General features: G+C 49.3%; 1 long non-coding RNA gene across 1 annotated transcript in view; it reads right to left on the bottom strand.

Moving 5' to 3' along the window:
* Positions 1–2,417: 2,417 nt before the first annotated feature.
* The window catches only part of LOC144805949 (uncharacterized), a 104,735-nt gene continuing 88,699 nt past the window's right edge, over positions 2,418–18,453 (bottom strand). The window contains exon 3 of the long non-coding RNA XR_013605637.1: positions 2,418–2,505. This is a non-coding gene — a long non-coding RNA (uncharacterized LOC144805949). The remainder of the gene's footprint in view (positions 2,506–18,453) is intronic.

The following is an 18,453-nucleotide window of genomic DNA, read 5'->3' as shown; positions in this document are numbered from 1 at the left end:
AAGACTGATGTAAGGTGTCTTCTAACCCTTAGATCCCACCCTGCCATTTGAATACCTGAATCACACCTGTGAAATGGGCAGAGCAGATAGGAAGAAACAGAATGACAAGCTGTGCATTCCTGTGCAGTACACTAGGCCCATCTCACCATCGCCTTTACAGATTCTGTTAACATGTATGCAATAAAGAGAAAACAGGAAACCGTAATAATAAGATTATTGTAACTGACTTCCTTCGCTCAATCTTCTGCTTCCGTGATGTTATGCGAAAGATGGACCTATATCTACCAACATAATGTATCACTGGTCCCCAAAGGCAGCCTTGAGTGTTATCAGCATTTCCCATCAATCGGTTGTGATGTCATCTCCTACATCATACCACTGACCCTGGCAGGTTTGTGACATCATGTACTACATCACACCCCTGGGTCTCGCAGGCTTTATGACATCATTCACTTCTTTGCTATATATAGAGGCATAGTCGGGGATGCCTGCAGTGTGTGTGCAGTCTGTGGACTGGGCTATGAATGGTGTGAAAGAGGGGTGAATGGGGGACTTGGGGGCACCGAGCTAACATCAGACTCACAGGATGGCCGCGGCAGTTCTGCTTCTCGTGGCCTCTGCCATGTGTTGTTTGGTCGTTCAGTGGGAGAAAACAGGCAGCACCTCGCAGACCGCCAGAGAGATGCACTTTGAGGTGGGGGCGGAGCCTTCCATAAGGTGTGGTAAGGGCTTATGAGGTTCCTTGTCGTTGCAGTAAACAGCTTTTATTAGCAATTCCTGGGGTTCTCTTTGCAGGTGAATTGAATTTTGCCTTGAGCGCCAGGAACTTTGGCACCGCCCCTATCTGGAGCTGGGTGCGGAATGTCTGTGGGTCTAATGGGAAGCACGGTAGTATGAATGAAGGTGTGAATGGGGGACTTGGGGGCACTGAGCTAACATCAGACTCACAGGATGGCCGCGGCAGTTCTGCCTCTCAAGGCCTCTGCCATGTGTTGTTTGGTTGTTCAGTGGGAGAAAACAGGCAGCACCTCGCAGACCACCAGAGAGATGCACTTTGAGGTGGGGGGGACGGAGCTTTCCATAAGGTGTGGGAAGGCCTTATGAGGTTCCGTGTAGTTGCAGTAAACAACTTTTAATAGCAATTCCTGGGGTTCTCTTTGCAGGCAAATTGAATTTTGCCTTTCGCTCCAAGAACTCTGGCACCGCCCCTATCTGGAGCGGGGTGCGGAATGTCTGTGAGTCTAATGGGAAGCACGGTAGTATGAATGAAGGTGTGAATGGGGGACTTGACCAGATCAGATGCAATTTGTTTCCCTGACATAATTTTAGATTGAGTACAAAGAAATCAAATATTTCCCAAAAAACAATCATCCATGTTGTGTTTCATTATTTCATGATCACCAGGACCTCCCAGGGGCAAGGCGACGGCGACAGAGACTCCGGTGGCAGAAGGTGAACAGGAGCAGTCCCTTGCAGGCTCTTCTGCTGGCCCCAGTAAGTTGTTCTATTGTTATATTAATACTTATACTTCCCTAACTTTTACAGCTCCTATTCATTACAAACTGGTTCCTAATAATTCTATGTTTTACAAAATAGTCTTTGATCTTCTTCTAATGTGGACTACTTTCTACATTCTTATCCTGCCTCTACCATCACTCTCTGTGCTACTACTATTTACAATTATGAGTCGGTCTGTGTAGGTAGCTAAGCTTGTCCATTCGGCAAACGGTGTGAAACAAAACTCTGATACAGCAATAGCTCTCGGCACTGAGTGCAGTCCTCTGGGTTGCCCTTGCTGTCTATTCCAGTCTTCTTAATGTAAGTGCTTTGACAATTTCCAACAACAAAATGTCATTGTTTACACCAAGTAAAAGGTAGCAGTTGCCTTTTTGATTTGAGAGGAGCACATCCCATACCGCTACTGTTTCAGGGACTATTCTTCACACAAAGAAGTATGAACAAGATAAATAGGACATTGTTGATGATAGGTGCAGTTCGACTTTCGACATACCTCAGTCCGAACAGAAGTTGAACCCCCATTCCCCTGACCGACTATCTAGAATGTCTGACCAATGATTTTACGACCCAGAAGAACAGAAGAAGAGAGACTACCTCCGAGTCCTGGCCTATCTGAGTTACGGAAACATGACTGCCAAGTGCAGTAGTTCAAACCATTCCGCTCACTCACTCGTGAACAAAAACCACACAGCGTTTGTTAGTTTTTAATTTTTATTTTCAATTGAGAAATGAAAACATTATTTCTTTATTTTTAATAGCGTAGTATTCTTATGGATGAAGATGACGTTAAAGTTTACTTTAAACAACATTCCCATGAATGAAATTAGTATGACTCAAACTTAAAAATAGTTAACACTAACAGACACAAGAAATTAGTAGAATAACTGTGTGTGAGCCCCCACCTTCTTTAAAGTACTTAAGTACTGCTGGTGGTGACTCAGTAGTAGTTGGTGAATCGTCTGGCTGAAGGGCAATGGAATCTTCTTTCTGTAATGAGAAAAATGGTGCACGTTAAGCAAGCATTAATCAGTTGTCAAAAGAAGAAGTGTAGCATTTAATGGAATAAGCATCTAAAAGGTTAACACCCTCCCCAAAACCGTAACATTTTTTCAATCCCAGTAATACAAAATGTGTTATGTAACATTTCCTTCCATTACGAGACAAAATAGGGGGTTGTGTATGGCATCTGAAAATATGACATGTTTTTCCTAGACGTCACAACATCTGATGCGGCACAGATGACCATCCGTGCTGGGGCCAGCAGTGCGGAGGGGTCCACTCTGGATGCGGCGGTGCCAACAGGAGGAGCTGGGGGGGAAGGCTCAGCGGCGGCGGATGGTGGTAAGTTATTATACTACTTACTTATTATATTTTTTTTGAGTAGGCTCGTAAAGGAGTGTATGATGTACTGTACAGTAGTACACAGTACACTAGTATAAGTACACTGTACTGTCAAGAACATTTACTAATTTATAACTACTTTTTGGGCTATCACGGAGAAGACAGTCAACCTTGACTTGTAATAGCATTAGTGGCTGTACTTCTCTGGTAACCAATGGTCCCCTCTATTTCACTTGAACTCAGCTGGCCAATTTTTATTTTAAAGCCAAGTCATATCAGATCAGATGTAGTTTAGGGATGTGAAGAACGAAAAGCTAAAGAAGAGTGAAACGAAGGACGAGCGAGTCTTAATATTTATTTATGACTGTAAAAAATGGTTTTGTTGAATGCAATTCAACATAAGAAAGAAGACAGCGGTTTCCAAAATATAATGAAAAGGGTGTAAGTTGGTTGTTAACAAAAAGAAATTTTGGTACATTTGAGACATTAAGAAGAATCATAGACGTACTTTGTAAGCCTGGATGTTATCTTCTTTATCCTCCTCGTCGATAGCAGAGGTGTATGATGTAGTAGCGCAGACGCTGAGTGGATGAAGTATGGCCAGTGGCAGTGCCACCCCTATAGAAAAGTAAGACATTCCTATTCCCACCTGCATGTACTGCTTAAAGTACTGCGAGTCTGCATCATCATGGCCTGTGTCTGTATTTCTTGGGTTAAAGCTGAGTGAGCTGCCATTATGGCGGCTACCACAAGTTCACGTACCAGTAATTTCTTTTGCAAAACAAGAGAAAAAAGTAAAAAGGCATTTTTTAGTACTATCTGACTATGTATGTACTAGTAGTGAGTCCACCTATAGTGCTGCTAGTGGAATTCCTGAAACTCACAGTGTCACAGGCTTACAAAGACGGCGGAAAGATACAGGCCAAAATGTTTTACTGTGTTTGCTACTTGCTGGTGTTACTGAGTGTCACAGGCTCTGTAGAAATGACTGTCCCCTTTTTGGAGCCTCGCTGGGCTCTGAATAAACAAATGGCCCCTGAGAATCACTGGGCTCTCAAAGATAGTTGTGGCGCCTGAGCCCCTCGTGGGCTCTCAGTAAATCAAAATGCCCCCTTGAGCCTTTCAGGCTCATACACAAAATACGGCCGTTGGAGTCCCTCCGGGACTCAAGAGAACAAATGGCTCTGGGCGTTGGAGTCCCTCTTCGGGGGACTCGAAAGGAAATGATGCCACCCAGAGCCTCTCGCGGCCCTGAAGAAATGCCCCAGTAACGTAGGAGCCCGCCCGGGCTCAAATCTGCAGGGAGGCCCCCCCGGGGCCTCTCAGGCTCTTTGACAACAAAGCCCTGGTACTGGAGGGGAGGGCGGGCGCCGGCAATGTGCCCCGATGCCCTCCTCCCTAGACGGGAACACCGAGCCCCACTTACCCGGTTTCTGGTGGGCGCTCCCAGGGTCTCAAGGCTCCTTCTCTTCCTCGGCAGCTGCGGGGCTCTCCCCACACCACGGTTGCCCCGCTGCTGGACAGAAGGCTTCTCTCTCTCCTGGGTGAGTGCACCGGATCCCAGGGTCGGCTCCCGGTAGCTTCCGGCTCCCTCCTTCCTGTCCCGGGCTGGCAGCCAATCAGAGCGCGGCCTGGGGAATGAGGTCACGGCCTGCCTGACTTCCTGTACGGCCGGGCGGCGACGGGGAAAACTTCACAGGGCAATGCCGGGTGGGCACCGGCCTTAAGCTCAATAAAGCGCTCCCAAAGCGCTCGTGACAGGGTAAAGCACAAGGTCCTTGGCAGGGTGGGCACCTGCCAGGGGACTGTCAAATCGGCAAAAAGCGGCGTGGGCAGCCACGAAAAGGGAAAGTAAAGCGCTCCCAGCGCTCAAAGACGATTCGCAGCGCTCTCAGCGCTAGGGGTGCAGGCACAGCGCTCCCAAGCGCTAGGGGCACAGCAAAGTTCCTTAAAGCAGGCAGGGGGCAAGGCTGGGCCCAGAGCCAGCTCACTGGGTCTCCAGGCAGGGAGATAATCCAAGTGGCGGTCTTCCTGGCCCCAGCAACAGCAGCAGCCCCCTCAGGCAGGATCCTGGCAGAGAACAGTTTGTGTGGCGACACAGCCCCATTTTTATGCACCACATTCCTTTGTCTGTAGGTGCAGGGTGGGGGAGAAAACAGTCACAGCTGGTTTTGGAGCACCCTTGATGTGCTCATCACCTCACTCTATTCACTGGCAGGGCTAGGGTCGTTAGACGCACCACAGGGGGCGGGGCCAGCATTGTGTGGGGAAAGCCCAGCCCCATCAGGAACCAGGTGCAGCCCTCCCCTCACATCAGCATGCTGATCTGAGCACTCACCACTGGGCAGACCCATCCAGACATCCTGGATCCTGGTATCCCAGCCAACTCCAGCCAATCACACACCAGCACCCTCACAACCATCTACCACTTCGCCGCGCTGGCGCTGCTACTAGCGCTGCTACTAGCGCCGAGTACTTTCTAAAACTTCCTGTTTTGCATTTGGGTTCGTTTTTCTGTTTCATTCTTCCCTGATTTTAGCCTGCCTGCTTGCTGCCAGCGCCCCCTTCTCCCCTTACCTGCACCTTAAAAACGGCATTTTCTGCCTGCCAAGCACCACCACTTTGGTGGGTCCGGGTCCTGGGGGTCATTTTGGGCGCCATCTTTGTTTGGGCTACTTCAGCCAGCGGCGGCCGCCATCTTGGAGCGGACTCGCACGCTCAGGCTTGATTGGAGCGCCTACTGAAGGCGGGCTCTAGCGTGGTGCTGGTTAGACCATCTACCACTTCGCCGCGCTCGCGCTGCTACTAGCGCCGAGTACTTTTTAAAACTTCCTGTTTTGCATTTGGGTTCGTTTTTCTGTTTCATTCTTCCCTGATTTTAGCCTGCCCTGCTTGCTGCCAGCGCCCCCTTCTCCCCTTACCTGCACCTTAAAAACGGCATTTTCTGCCTGCCAAGCACCACCACTTTGGTGGGTCCGGGTCCTGGGGGTCATTTTGGGCGCCATATTTGTTTGGGCTACTTCAGCCAGCGGCGGCCGCCATCTTGGAGCGGACTCGCACGCTCAGGCTTGATTGGAGCGCCTACTTAAGGCGGGCTCTAGCGTGGTGCTGGTTAGACCATCTACCACTTCGCCGCGCTCGCGCTGCTACTAGCGCCGAGTACTTTTTAAAACTTCCTGTTTTGCATTTGGGTTCGTTTTTCTGTTTCATTCTTCCCTGATTTTAGCCTGCCTGCTTGCTGCCAGCGCCCCCTTCTCCCCTTACCTGCACCTTAAAAACGGCATTTTCTGCCTGCCAAGCACCACCACTTTGGTGGGTCCGGGTCCTGGGGGTCATTTTGGGCGCCATCTTTGTTTGGGCTACTTCAGCCAGCGGCGGCTGCCATCTTGGAGCGGACTCGCACGCTCAGGCTTGATTGGAGCGCCTACTTAAGGCAGGCTCTAGCATGGTGCTGGTTAGACCATCTACCACTTCGCCGCGCTCGCGCTGCTACTAGCGCCGAGTACTTTTTAAAACATCCTGTTTTGCATTTGGGTTCGTTTTTCTGTTTCATTCTTCCCTGATTTTAGCCTGCCTGCTTGCTGCCAGCGCCCCCTTCTCCCCTTACCTGCACCTTAAAAACGGCATTTTCTGCCTGCCAAGCACCACCACTTTGGTGGGTCCGGGTCCTGGGGGTCATTTTGGGCGCCATCTTTGTTTGGGCTACTTCAGCCAGCGGCGGCCGCCATCTTGGAGCGGACTCGCACGCTCAGGCTTGATTGGAGCGCCTACTTAAAGTCGCTCCCTCACGCGCAGCGTGACGCGCAGGTGGACGCCCTCGCTTAGCCTGAGTCGTGCCGGAGTCCTGCCCGTCTGCGCCCGTCAGCGTCCCGGAGGCGTCGGGGCGGCGGGGGACCCCGGTCCGGCAATACTCTGGCTGAGATGATTTGCTATTCCTCTGCGTCATTGCGGGACATGCGGGGCCATTCTAGCTCTTGCCGCTCCGTTTTCCCGGGGCGGTTTAGGGGCAAACGACGCTGTCCGGGCTGTGGTTGGACGCCTTCCTGGATTTGTGCTACGGTTCCTCACCCGGCAACAGCTGGCGTGAAGCATCTTTGCCTGCTGCTGAACACGAGGTCGGTAGGGCGCCACGCCCTGCACATTTACGATCTTCTGGTCAGGGAAAATCCCCTGTGCTTGCTACTGACCGAAACTTGGCTGGGAGAGGCTTCCAATCCGGACGTCTTCTCAGCCATTCCTCCTGCGTACAATATCTTCCGGCAGGACAGAGTTAAGGGCAGGGGAGGGGGAGTGGCGGTTGTGGTGAAAAAGAGCGTCTCCTGCTCGGTGCTTCCCCTGAACTCCATTGGGAATGCCGAGTCGCTCGCCTTCACGCTCAGACTGTCCCCAGGTCAGGCCTTGAAGGGGTTGTTGGTTTATAGACCACCAGGCCCGGTGGGTTCCTTTTTGGAGGATCTGAAGACAGCCGTCTCTGAGCTGGCGCTGACCACACAGCATTGTGTTGTGGCCGGTGATTTCAACTTCCACCTTGACACGGCGGACGACCCTGTTGCGGCCAAATTGCTGGATGTAGCCGTACGCTATATAAAAGCTACTTAACATAACAACATAACATAACATAACAGCACACGTACAGCCATGTCTAGAAGTGGTACTTCCCCACTAGACACTGTAGGAAGGTGGCTACCTGACTATGGTTACCCCAGATTTGTTGCCTGTGTTTAGCTGGTTTTTTGACTTAGTTGACCTGGTTCCCTGCTAATCAGGGCCCCAGGCCATCTGCTCTCTCTGTAAAAGGGATTCCATGTACCCTAGGTACATACCACAATTGAAAATGGACTCCTTGTCAGCCCCTGTATAATGCACTATAGGTGCCCAGGGCATAGGAGCCACCAAGGCCTACCAGGGGCTGCAGCATATCTTTTGCCACCCCTGGCTGGTTCTTAAATTTACACAACTGGCTGATCACTCAGCTGGGGTAAGGTGGTGTAATCACCCCTTACTTAGATATAGTATACCTATATCTAAACCTATATCTGGACACATATAAACCTGTGAGCCACTCCTATGGAAGGCCTCATCAATCCTGGAGGCAGAGTGCGTGGTTTAATGTGAGATGGAGCTCTAGCATGAGCTGAGCCTGTCTGCAGCTGTCGGGAACAACTCCCTAAGCTGTTTCAGGATAATGCCATACCATATACTCTTAAGTGCCTTATAATCCTCGCGGTTATATAGCAACTCTGGTTTGGCTTTATCAAAACATGTCGTGTAAGGTGTTCTGGCGACGGGGATAGCATTCCACCCCTCTAGAGGGGTAAGACATGTTACTTTACTTAAATGCGGTTAATTTCTAAAAGGACCTTAGATCCACAAAATGGATGCCTCTGCCACAGACAAGAGTCTGACCCCCTGCAGCTGACCGAAACTCAGCCAAATGGGGCCTGGACAAAGGGTTTCCTGTCGCAGGGGGGTGTTACCACCCTCCAGACAGGAGATAGTGGATTGTAGCAGGGAGGTTTGAAAGAAACCAGACACTGCTTGGGGCGCACAAGGCTGCCCCTTGCATAATCCGGTCAAACCAGTTCTGGGGCACTCCAGCCCTCGTGCCAGGGCGGCCTGGATCAAAGGAAGGGGGTGTATCCACCCACTTCCTGGGTCCCACCCATAGGAGGGGACCTAGCAGGTAATCCAGCCCCCCAAATTAGTATAAGACGGGAGCAGTGCCAATGCACTTTAGATTTCCTGAGGAAACATAAGAAACGAAACTCTGGACCCTTCGACATCCTACTCAACGTAGAAGACTGAAGAATCTCCCTTGTGGTCAAGGAGTGACCACCCTGTGCAAACAGGCACCATCCAGCCATCGACATCTGCTTTGTCGCAGTTCCCGCCGGAACCCGAGCGACAGAGATCGACGAGATCAAGCTTGCCTGCCTTCCTACAGCCCGATCCACAGTCCCTGCAGAGCAGAGACCCGTGGAGGCGACCGGAAGCGTGGGGCACGCCATCTTGAATTGACCACGAGACGCTGACCGTGCAGCCCACGAGTGACCCTCGAAGCTGTACACCGGGGTTTAAGAAGCCCCAACCCTGAGCCACTCTTGCACTGAAGTTCAGCCCTCCACACTCGACGAGTGCTGCGTGGGGCCCTTCTGCTCCATTTGGCTCAATGCGTTGGCCCGGTCACTTGCCAGCCGGCTAGTGGCCCCTGTACCGACGAACTTTGAAATTCGACCTGCAAATCTGGTTGCTCCAGATCTGCACCAGCTCCCCTGAAAAGGAGCCCCCACTCTGACCCTCCTGGTTCGAGTGAGAAGCAATCTCCCGGTTCCGCATGGATTGCTCTTGCCAAGTGTTGTTTGCTCCAAACTTGAAGCCGACTGCGCCGACAGTGAGAGCCCTTGTGGGACAGATCGTGACCCGCTCCTGGACATCGCAGATGCCCCAGAGCCCACGTGACAGCGGAGAGAAGCTCCTCGACGACCACCTGATTGCGCCCGACATTGCCTGGTTCCGTCCTGGTTCCACCCTGGTCACTGCTGAGTGACCCAGACTCTGTCCCCTCTGCTTTCAGGTACTTTTCGACTCGAGTCCACCCTTGGACTCCACCGGACACTTCTCTTTCACCCCGCCTGCAGCCCTTTCAGCTCCAAGCACCAAGAGCCTGCGTGACGAAACCCGACTCAACTTCGACCCTGTGCACCCGCTTCCTGTGGGTGAGGTAACTTTGCTCCGCCGGTGTTCCCACACTGGTACACATCTCTAGGGTCTGTGTCTTAAGTTTTGTTCCTCTAGGTTCAGCGGAAGTGTCCTTAAACTTTAACTTTACAACTTTTACGCACCATTGGTTAACATTGGTGCACGCGTGCGCTTTCCGCACTGCTCCCGAATACCGTGGGCCTCTCCCGACTTCAGCATTGCTTGTCTCGACTGCTCCCAGCGATTCCCTAGGCCCTAGGCCTAACCACTGTTCGATTGGTATCTCTTATACCACTTGTTTAGTATATGGTTAGAGTGGCCCCCCGCCCTCATCCATAATTGTGCAACTTTGTATGTTTAAACTGTGCTTTTGATTTAACGCTTGTGCCCCTTTATTCATAAAGAATACTGGGGATTGTTTTTAGTAATAAATACATATATTTTTATAATATATACTTGTGTGGTGTCCTTTCATTTGATATTACAGGATTGTATGTGGTAAAACAGCTCGCTTAACACGACCTCTTAAGTTAAGCCTTTAGGCTGCTTAGTCCATGCTACCCCCAGGATAGCTTGTCTAACAAGGTTGACTTACAACCAGACACCATAAGGGATTGTTTGGTCTGATAACCGGTGGTTCCAGAATTGGAAACATCACCTATCAGGCCAACTTCTCACATTGGTGGCAGCGGTGGGATTTGAGCTTGCTGTTGTTTTACCATTGCAATCTTTTATCAAATTGAAAGATCACATCAAGTACCTCAAGGTACATATAAATCAAAAGCTTAGCATATTTAAGTTCTACTGAACTTAGTAGTTGTAGATTAAAGGGATTAGCACACCCTGACTACAACTCACTAGCAAGGTACAGTAGGGAAACACCTAGTGTAGGTAGGTGCATCACTTACACCACACTAGAGTCATGTCTGACACAGGAAAAGCCTAAGGGTCTGCTCCTGTGACAGTTGACCTTACCAAGGCAACTTCCAGCTATGACAAATTAACCCGAAAGGACTTGATTGCCTTGTGCATATCAAGAGGGTTAAAAAGGGGCAGAAGTCCCACATGTCCTATCCTGATAGCCATTCTAGAACAGGATGACTTAGAGAAGGCGAATGAAGTTCCCTTATGTGAGAAGTTGGCCTGGTAGGGGATGTTTCCAATTCTGGAACCACCTACTACCTGACCAAACAATCCCTTATGGTGTCTGGTTGTAAGTCAACCTTATTAGACAAGCTATCCTAGGGGTAGCATGGACTAAGCAGCCTAAAGGCTTAACTTAAGAGGTCGTGTTAAGCGAGCTGTTTTACCACATACAATCCTGTAATACCAAATGAAAGGACACCACACAAGTATATATTATAAAAATATATGTGTTTATTACTAAAAACAATCCCCAGTATTCTTTATGAATAAATGGGCACAAGCGTTAAATCAAAAGCACTGTTTAAACATACAAGTTGCACAATTATGGATGAGGGCGGGTGGCCACTCAAACCATATACTAAACAAGTGGTATAAGAGAGGCCACTCGAACAGTGGTTAGGCCTAGGGCCTAGGGAATCGCTGGGAGCAGTCAGGACAAGCAATGCTGAAGTCGGGAATGGCCCTCGGGATTCGGGAGATGTGCGGAAAGCGCACGCATGCACCAATGTTAACCAATGGTGCGTAAAAGTCATAGAGTTAAAGTTAAAGGACACTTCCGCTGAACCTAGAGGAACAAAACTTAACACACAGACCCTAGAGGTGTGCACCAGTGTGGGAACACCGGCGGAGCAAAGTTACCTCACCCACAGGAAGTGGGTGCACAGGGTCGAAGTGGCGTCGGGTTTTGACACGCAGGCTCTTGGTGCTTGAAGCTGAAAGGGCTGCAGGCGGGTTAAAGATGAAGTGTCCGGTGGAGTCCAAGGGTGGACTCAAGTTGTAGAGTACCTGAAAGCAGAGGGGACAGAGTCTGGGTCACTCAGCAGTGACCAGGGTGGAACCAGGATGGAACCAGGCAATGTCGGGCGCAATCAGGTGGTCGTCGAGGAGCTTCTCTCCGCTGTCACGTGGGCTCTGGGGCATCTGCGACGTCCAGGAGCAGGTCACGATCTGTCCCACGCAGGCTCTCACCGTCGGTGCAGTCGGCTTCAAGTTTGGAGCAAACAAGCCTTGGTAAGAGCAATCCACGCAGGATCGGAAGATTGCTTCTCACTCGGACCAGGAGGGTCAGAGTCGGGGGGCTCCTTTTCAGGGGAGCTGGTGTGGATCTGGAGCAACCAGATTCACGAGTCTTCTTAGGTAGTTCGTCGGCACAGGGACCACTAGCCAGCTGGCAAGTGACCGGGCCAACGCGTTGAGCCAAATAGTGCCAAAGGGCCCCACGCGGCACTCGTCGAGCGTGGAGGGCTGAACTTCGGCTCAGGAGTAGCTCAGGGTGGGGGCTTCTCAAACACCGGTGCACAACTTCGAGGATCACTCGTGGGCTGCACGGTCAGCGTCTCGTGGTCAATTCAAGATGGCGTGCCCCACGCTTCCGGTCGCCTCCACGGGTCTCAGCTCTGCAGGGACTGTGGATCGGGCTGTTGGAAGGCAGGCAAGCTTGATCTCGTCGATCTCAGTCACTCGAGTTCCGGCGGGAACTGCAACTAAGTAGACGTCGAGGGCTGGATGGTGCCTGCTGCTGCAGGGTGGTCACTCCTTGACCACAAGGGAGATTCTTCGGGCTTCCACGTTGAGATGGAGGTCCAAGGGTCCAGAGTTTTGTTTCTAATGTTTCTTCCAGGAAATCTGATGTGCATTGGCACTGCTCCCACTCTTATTCCAATCTGGGGGGCGTGATTACCTGCTAGGTCCCCTCCTATGGGTGGGACCCAGGAAGTGGGTGGATACACCCCCTTCCTTTGATCCAGGCCGCCCTGGCATGGGGGCTGGAGTGCCCCAGAACCGGTTTGGCCGGATTATGCAAGGGGCAGCCTTGTGCGCCCCAGGCAGTGTCTGGTTTCTTTCAAACCTCCCTGCTACAATCCACTATCTCCTGTCTGGAGGGTGGTGACACCCTCCTGTGACAGGAAACCCTTTGTCCAGGCCCCATCTGCTGAGTTTCGGTCAACTGCAGGGGTCCAGACATTTGTCTGTGGCAGAGGCATCCATTTTGTGGATCTTAAGGTCTTTGGAGAAATTAACCGCATTTAGTAAAGGAACATGTCTTACCCCTCTAGAGGGGTGGAATGCCATCCCCATCAACAGAACTGGCGAGGGGATGGTATTCCAAAGCGTATGACACCTTACACGACATGTTTTGATAAAGCCAAACCAAAGTTGCTAAATAACCGTGAGGCAGGTGCATTCTTCAAACCAAAGGGCATTACCACAAACTGATAATGTCCACTAGGGGTAGAGAATGCTGTTTTGGCTTTTGACTCCTCAGCTAGTCTGATTTGCCAGTAGCCAGCTGTCAGATCAAATGTGCTCAGAAACTTGGCAGAAGCCAATCTGTCAATGAGCTCATCTGCTCTTGGAATGGGGTGAGCATCTGTCCTAGTGACAGCATTGAGACCCCTGTAATCCACGCAAAACCTCATTTCTCTCTTTCCATCTTGGGTATGAGGTTTTGGCACCAGGACTACTGGGCTGGCCCATGGGCTCTCTGATGGCTCAATCACTCCAAGCTCCAACATCTTTTGCACCTCAGCCTTGATGCAATCCCTGACATGATCAGGTTGCCTGTAGATCTTATTCTTGACAGGCAGACTGTCACCAGTGTCCACAACATGGGTACACCAGTCAGTCTGGCTGGGTGTGAGTGAAAACATTTGCCTGTGAGCCTGCAAAACTTGTCTGCAGTCCATCTGTTGCTGGTCAGTGAGGCTGCCTGCCAAGGCTACTCCATCAACTGAACCATCATCAGGGTTCTGAGAAAGCAGGTCTGGGAGAGGGTCACTCTCTTCCTCCTGTTCCCCATCTGTGGCCATGAGCAAGCTCATGTCCTCCCTGTCCACAAATGCTTTCAAGCGATTCACATGGATTACCCTGTGAGGGCTCCTGGGTGTTCCAAAGTCTACCAAGTAGGTGACTTCCCCCTTCTTCTCAATAATAGGATAGGGTCCACTCCATTTGTCTTGGAGTGCTGCTGGAGCCACTGGCTCCAGTACCCATACCTTCTGTCCTGGTTGGAACTCTACCAGCACAGCCTTTTGGTCATGCCAAGCTTTCTGTAATTCTTGGCTGGCCTCCAGGTTTTTGGATGCTCTTTCCATTTACTCAGCCATCCTGGAGCGGAGACCAAGTACATAGTCCACTATGTCTAGTTTGGGCTTTTTGAGAGGTAACTCCCATCCTTCCTTCACCAAACACAATGGACCTCTCACAGGGTGGCCAAACAAAAGTTCAAAAGGGCTGTAGCCAACCCCCTTCTGTGGGACCTCTCTGTAAGCAAAGAGCAGGCAGGGTAAAAGAATGTCCCATTTCCGCCTGAGCTTCTCTGGTAATCCTTTTATCATGCCTTTAAGGGTCTTGTTAAATCTCTCCACAAGCCCATTGCATTGTGGATGATATGGGGTGGTAAACTTATAGTTTACTCCACATTCCTTCCACATTGCTTTCAGATAGCTGGACATAAAATTCGTCCCTCTATCTGATAGTACCTCCTTAGGAAAGCCCACTCTTGAGAAAACTGCAATGAGGGCTTTTGCCACCACAGGTGCTGTGGTGGTCCTTAGGGGAATAGCCTCTGGATACCTGGTGGCATGATCCACTACCACCAGTATGAATCTGTTCCCAGATGCTGTTTGGGGGTCCATTGGACCCACAATATCAATTCCAACTCTCTCAAAGGGGACCCCCACCACAGGTAGTGGTATTAGGGGGGCCTTTGTTGTGCCACCTGACTTACCACTGGCTTGGCAAGTGACACAGGAGCGACAAAACTCCTTGACATCCTCTGACATGTGAGGCCAGTGAAAGTGTGGAACAAGCCTGTCCCACGTCTTGTTCTGGCCTAAGTGTCCTGCAAGGGGAATATCATGGGCCAAGGTAAGAAGGAACCCCCTAAACTGCAGAGGTATGACCAACCTCCTGGTCATGCCAGGCTTGGGGTCTCTAGCCTCTGAGTAAAGGAGTCCCTCATCCCAATACACAGTATGGGTACCTTTGGCATCCCCAGCAGCCTCAGCAGCAGCCTGCTGTCTGAGGGGTTCAAGGGAAGGGCAATCTAATTGAGCCTGCCTCAGGTCTGCCCTTGAGGGTCCCCCTGTCCCCAGAAACTCAACCTGGTCAGGTTCAAGCTCCTCTGAGACAGTCTCCTCTTGGACTGCAGAATCAGTTTCCTCTGAAACTTGATCCTCAACCTGGGGCAAGGTGGAAGGCTGGGCCTTTCCTCTCTTGCTCCTTCTCTTGGGTTGTGGCTGGTCTATTGTCTCAAGATCCACCACTGGTTCAGGAAGGCACTTCTTAGCCTGAGCCCTTGTCATGGCAAGGACATGCTCTGAAATCCCTAGCATTTCTGCATGAGTCCTGTACTCCACTTCTGACCATGCTGAGCTTTCAAGGTCATTGCCTAACAGACAGTCTACTGGTAGGTCTGCACTCACCACAACTTTCTTTAGGCCATCAACCCCTCCCCAGGAGAAGTTCACAACTGCCACACTATGGGAGGTAGTGGAGTTGCTGGCGTTGGTTACTAGGTAGCTCTCTCCTAGTACAATCTGTCCAGGGTCCACAAAGTCAGGTGTCACCATGGTGACACTGGCACATGTGTCCCTGTATGCTTGAGCCAGTTTCTCATTAATTAAGGGAGTCTGCCTGTATTTGCCCAGGTTAGTGGGGCTTACTGCAGTGGGCAACTCAATGTCCACATCATACAGGAGAACTGCCTGTGTAGGGACTCTGACTAGGCCAGATCCTACTTCAATACCCAGGGTCAACCCAGCTACACCCTTGGACTGTGTTCCACCACTGCTTACTGTACTTGGGGTTGCAGTTGCTTTAGGAGCTGTAGTGGTGGGAACTGGATTTGCCTTGGTGCACTCACTGCCCCAGTGTGAAACTGATTTGCAGGTATTACACCAAGGTGTCTTTGGACCTTTGTTCTTCTTCTTCTTGTTACCATTTTGGGAACCACCCTCCTTACTATTAGTTTGGGGGCCTGAAGACTTCTGGTCTTTTTCTTTATCTTTCTGATTCTGGTTACCACCCTTCTGGTCTGTTTTCTTCTGGTCACCACCTTGGTTCTGGGGTTTCTGCTTAATCCTTGTTCTGACCCATTTGTCTGCCTTCTTTCCCAATTCTTGGGGAGAGGTCAGATCAGAGTCAATAAGGTATTGATGCAACAGCTGGTTTGTACAGTTATTAAGGATCTGTTCTCTCATCATAAGATTGTACAATCCTGTATAGTCTGAAACTTTACTTCCCTGCAACCAACCCTCCAAAGCCTTAGTGGCACACTCCACAAAATCAGTCCATTCTTGAGTCTGTGCTTTTTGGGTGTCTCTGAACAACAACCTGTATTGCTCAGTGGTTAGGCCATACCCTTCAATAAGAGCACTCTTCAAAACAGAGTAGTTTTTGGCATCCTCAGGTCTAACTGTGAGGAGCCTGTCTCTCCCTTTCTCAGAAAAGGAGTACCACAAAATTGCAGCCCACTGATTCTCAGGAACCTGCTGTACCATGCAGGCTCTCTCAAGAGCAGTCATCCATTTGTGGATGTCATCCCCTTCTTTAAAGGGGGGCACAATTTTGGTCAGGTTTCTATTATCATAGGCCCTGTCTTTTTCTCTTGGAAAATTGCTGCCACCAGTGACATCTAAGCCACTTAATTTCTGCTCTCTTGCCAAGGCAAGTCTAGCTTGAGCCAAGGCTACCTCCTCCCTCTATATCTGGAGTTTGACAGCCCTCATTCTGGCCCTATGTTCTAGCTTTTGAGAAGCATTCATGCCTCTCTGTGATTCTCTGGAGGCACTAGAAACATGAGAGTCCCCTGAGGGAGATCTCACTCTTCTGTTGCCTGGGAGAATAACATGTTGGGTTCTGGGGAGGTGCTGGCCCTCTCCATTCCCCAGTAGGTCCAAGTTGGCCTGGCTAAGCCTGGCAACTGGAACCTGGCTACCCTGATCCTGTACTTCTAAGTCCTCAACATCTGAGTCCTCATCCAAGTCATCATCATCCTCCTCTTCAGGGGGATCAACTACAGGGGGGTTCCCTCCATTTCCTGTGTCTAGGGAAGCTGCTTTAGCCTTCTCTAAGTCATCCTGTTCTAGGATTTCTACCAGGATTAGGCAGGTGGGGCTTCTGCCCCTTTTTAACCCTCTTGCTTTGCACAAGGCAATCAAGTCTCTGCGGGTTAGTTTGTCATATCCAAAAGTTGCCTGGGTAGGGTCAACTGTCACAGGAGCAGACCCTGAGGCTTTTCCTGTGTCAGACATGGTTACTAGTGAGGTGTAAGTGGTGCACTTACCTACACTAAGTGTTTTCCTACTGTACCTTGCTAGTTAGTTGTAGTCAGGGTGTGCTAATCCCTTCAACCTACAACTACTAAGTTCAGTAGAACTTAATATGCTAAGCTTTTGATTTTATATGTACCTAGAGGTACTTGATGTGATCTTTCAATTTGATATAAAGATTGCAATGGTAAAACAACAGCAAGCTCAAATCCGCACCGCTGCTCACCAATGTGAGAAGTTGGCCTGGTAGGGGATGTTTCCAATTCTGGAACCACCTACTACCTGACCAAACAATCCCTTACGGTGTCTGGTTGTAAGTCAACCTTATTGGACAAGCTATCCTAGGGGTAGCATGGACTAAGCAGCCTAAAGGCTTAACTTAAGAGGTCGTGTTAAGCGAGCTGTTTTACCACATACAATCCTGTAATACCAAATGAAAGGACACCACACAAGTATATATTATAAAAATATATGTGTTTAGAGTCAAGCCTCCCTGACCTGACCTTTGACCAATCCGAGAAAAAAAAAGGTGTTTTTTTCCCTGGGCCCCTCCCCCAAACGAAAACACATTGACCTGAAGCCTAAGTGTATTCTGAGTCATAAAAAGTTTATTAGATGAAAAAATATTGTACGGGCACTTTTTTGCACAAAAAGTCACTTTTTGGCACTTTTTTGAGAGAAATAAAATAGTTCGCAGATTTTTTTTAAATCGACCGAATAAAAAAAAAAATGCTCTTGTTGGATGGCTTTGGACATAAGGCCGCATAAACAAAAGGAATTTTTCAAATATCTGTTTTTCTCACTTTTTTATTGCTGTTTGAAATTTCTGACTTGACTTTTTGCATCATTGGTGATGCATGTGTTTAACATTGAGCTTGGGAAAATTGAAAAAAATAGACTTTGGGGATTGTTTACTAGGGCAAGTGATACATCAAATTAAGACTCATATTAAACTGAACCTCAAGCTGAAAAAAAAACCAAAATAGCATTTACGATCACTTTTTATAAGCGACTTTAACAATTGTTTTTTTAGCTATATTAAAAAACAAGGTAACGCCGTAAATTTTAGAAAAGAGATTTTTTCAAAGTAAAACATAGGTGTGACCTGCCTTCACATTAGGCTTCATAAACAAAAGAAAAAACATCTCTATGTGTTATATTCACTTTTTAATAACACATTTTCGTTTTAGGCACAAGCAAAAAGCAGCATTGGTGATGCATGTGTTTTTCAATGGGGTTTTTTAAAGTCTACCAAAATACGGTTTACCAATACATTTTCATTATTTTCTCTTTGGTATCTCATTATGCACATGTTAATAAACAGGTTCATGCATTATTAGCTAAATAGCATAAAAACACACTGAATTATTAACAATAATCTTTGAGATTTGGGTGACCAGATGGCCGGAAATCAAAAATCGCCTTGTATGGATTCAACTTCCATTTCGTGCACTTTCTATGTGGGCCACATGCA

This window comes from Lissotriton helveticus (genome assembly GCF_964261635.1).
Source record: "Lissotriton helveticus chromosome 1_1 unlocalized genomic scaffold, aLisHel1.1 SUPER_1_unloc_34, whole genome shotgun sequence".
Taxonomy (NCBI): Eukaryota; Metazoa; Chordata; class Amphibia; order Caudata; family Salamandridae; genus Lissotriton; species Lissotriton helveticus.
The sequence above is the reverse complement of the archived record's forward strand: the minus strand, read 5'-3'. Positions and strand labels throughout refer to the sequence as shown.